This window comes from Eucyclogobius newberryi, unplaced genomic scaffold (genome assembly GCF_026437365.1).
Source record: "Eucyclogobius newberryi isolate DKJ021-1_F unplaced genomic scaffold, fEucNew1.0.hap1 SCAF_764, whole genome shotgun sequence".
NCBI classification, from domain to species: Eukaryota; Metazoa; Chordata; class Actinopteri; order Gobiiformes; family Gobiidae; genus Eucyclogobius; species Eucyclogobius newberryi.
This window is the reverse complement of record NW_027316461.1, coordinates 15,001-17,934: the sequence shown is the minus strand read 5'-3', so window position 1 is coordinate 17,934 and position 2,934 is coordinate 15,001.

The following is a 2,934-nucleotide window of genomic DNA, read 5'->3' as shown; positions in this document are numbered from 1 at the left end:
CCTTCCCCGGGCAGAGTCTGGGGAGAGTGGGGGGTGGCTCTGGAGGTGCTCCGGGGGCTCCAGGGGGTGCTCAGTGGAGGCCATGCCCAGCCAGAGTGGCCCTTCCCCGGGCAGAGTCTGGAGGAGTGGGGGGTGGCTCTGGAGGTGCTCCGGGGGCTCCAGGGGTTCCAGGGGGTGGTCGGCGGAGGCCATGCCCAGCCAGAGTGGCCCTTCCCCGGGGTGAGTCTGGGGAGAGTGGGGGGTGGCTCTGGAGGGCCTCCGGGGGTTCCAGGGGCTCCAGGGGGTGCTTGGTGGAGGCCATGCCCAGCCAGAGTGGCCCTTCCCCGGGGTGAGTCTGGGGAGAGTGGGGGGTGGCTCTGGGGGTGCTCCGGGGGCTCCAGGGGGTGCTCGGCGGAGGCCATGCCCAGCCAGAGTGTCCCTTCCCCGGGGTGAGTCTGGAGGAGTGGGGGGTGGCCCTGGAGGTGCTCCGGGGGCTCCAGGGGCTCCAGGGGGTGCTCGGCGGAGGCCATGCCCAGCCAGAGTGTCCCTTCCCCGGGGTGAGTCTGGAGGAGTGGGGGGTGGCTCTGGAGGTGCTCCGGGGGCTCCAGGGGGTGCTTGGTGGAGACCATGCCCAGCCAGAGTGTCCCTTCCCCGGGGTGAGTCTGGGGAGAGTGGGGGGTGGCTCTGGGGGTGCTCCGGGGGCTCCAGGGGGTGCTTGGTGGAGACCATGCCCAGCCAGAGTGGCCCTTCCCCGGGGTGAGTCTGGGGAGAGTGGGGGGTGGCTCTGGAGGGCCTCCGGGGGTTCCAGGGGTTCCAGGGGTTCCAGGGGGTGCTCGGTGGAGGCCATGCCCAGCCAGAGTGGCCCTTCCCCGGGCAGAGTCTGGGGAGAGTGGGGGGTGGCTCTGGAGGTGCTCCGGGGGCTCCAGGGGCTGCTTGGTGGAGACCATGCCCAGCCAGAGTGGCCCTTCCCCCGGGTGAGTCTGGGGACAGTGGGGGGTGGCCCTGGAGGGCCTCCGGGGGTTCCAGGGGGTGCTCGGCGGAGGCCATGCCCGGCCAGAGTGTCCCTTCCCCGGGCAGAGTCTGGGGAGAGTGGGGGGTGGCTCTGGAGGTGCTCCGGGGGCTCCAGGGGTTCCAGGGGGTGGTCGGCGGAGGCCATGCCCAGCCAGAGTGTCCCTTCCCCGGGGTGAGTCTGGAGGAGAGTGGGGGGTGGCTCTGGGGGTGCTCCGGGGGCTCCAGGGGGTGCTCGGCGGAGGCCATGCCCAGCCAGAGTGTCCCTTCCCCGGGGTGAGTCTGGAGGAGTGGGGGGTGGCCCTGGAGGTGCTCCGGGGGCTCCAGGGGCTCCAGGGGGTGCTCGGTGGGGGCCATGCCCAGCCAGAGTGTCCCTTCCCCGGGGTGAGTCTGGAGGAGTGGGGGGTGGCTCTGGAGGTGCTCCGGGGGCTCCAGGGGGTGCTTGGTGGAGACCATGCCCAGCCAGAGTGGCCCTCCCCCGGGGTGAGTCTGGGGAGAGTGGGGGGTGGCTCTGGAGGGCCTCCGGGGGTTCCAGGGGCTCCAGGGGGTGCTTGGTGGAGGCCATGCCCAGCCAGAGTGTCCCTTCCCCGGGGTGAGTCTGGGGTGAGTGGGGGGTGGCTCTGGGGGTGCTCCGGGGGCTCCAGGGGGTGCTCGGCGGAGGCCATGCCCAGCCAGAGTGGCCCTTCCCCGGGGTGAGTCTGGGGAGAGTGGGGGGTGGCTCTGGGGGTGCTCCGGGGGCTCCAGGGGCTCCAGGGGGTGCTCGGTGGGGGCCATGCCCAGCCAGAGTGTCCCTTCCCCGGGGTGAGTCTGGAGGAGTGGGGGGTGGCTCTGGAGGTGCTCCGGGGGCTCCAGGGGGTGCTTGGTGGAGACCATGCCCAGCCAGAGTGGCCCTCCCCCGGGGTGAGTCTGGGGAGAGTGGGGGGTGGCTCTGGAGGGCCTCCGGGGGTTCCAGGGGCTCCAGGGGGTGCTTGGTGGAGGCCATGCCCAGCCAGAGTGTCCCTTCCCCGGGGTGAGTCTGGGGTGAGTGGGGGGTGGCTCTGGGGGTGCTCCGGGGGCTCCAGGGGGTGCTCGGCGGAGGCCATGCCCAGCCAGAGTGGCCCTTCCCCGGGGTGAGTCTGGGGAGAGTGGGGGGTGGCTCTGGGGGTGCTCCGGGGGCTCCAGGGGGTGCTTGGTGGAGACCATGCCCAGCCAGAGTGGCCCTTCCCCGGGCAGAGTCTGGGGAGAGTGGGGGGTGGCTCTGGAGGTGCTCCGGGGGCTCCAGGGGTTCCAGGGGGTGCTCAGTGGGGGCCATGCCCAGGCAGAGTGTCCCTTCCCCGGGGTGAGTCTGGAGGAGTGGGGGGTGGCTCTGGAGGTGCTCCGGGGGCTCCAGGGGGTGCTTGGTGGAGACCATGCCCAGCCAGAGTGTCCCTTCCCCGGGGTGAGTCTGGGGAGAGTGGGGGGTGGCTCTGGGGGTGCTCCGGGGGCTCCAGGGGGTGCTTGGTGGAGACCATGCCCAGCCAGAGTGGCCCTTCCCCGGGGTGAGTCTGGGGAGAGTGGGGGGTGGCTCTGGAGGGCCTCCGGGGGTTCCAGGGGTTCCAGGGGGTGCTCGGTGGAGGCCATGCCCAGCCAGAGTGGCCCTTCCCCGGGCAGAGTCTGGGGAGAGTGGGGGGTGGCTCTGGAGGTGCTCCGGGGGCTCCAGGGGCTGCTTGGTGGAGACCATGCCCAGCCAGAGTGGCCCTTCCCCCGGGTGAGTCTGGGGACAGTGGGGGGTGGCTCTGGAGGGCCTCCGGGGGCTCCAGTGGCTCCAGGGGGTGCTCAGCGGAGGCCATGCCCAGCCAGAGTGGCCCTTCCCCGGCCTCATATGCGGCAGAGTGCGGGGTGAGCAAAATGGGTTAAAATGGGTTAAAATGTGAAAAAAAAAAAAAAAAAAAAAAAAAAAAACACCAAAATGAGCAAAATGAAATAATC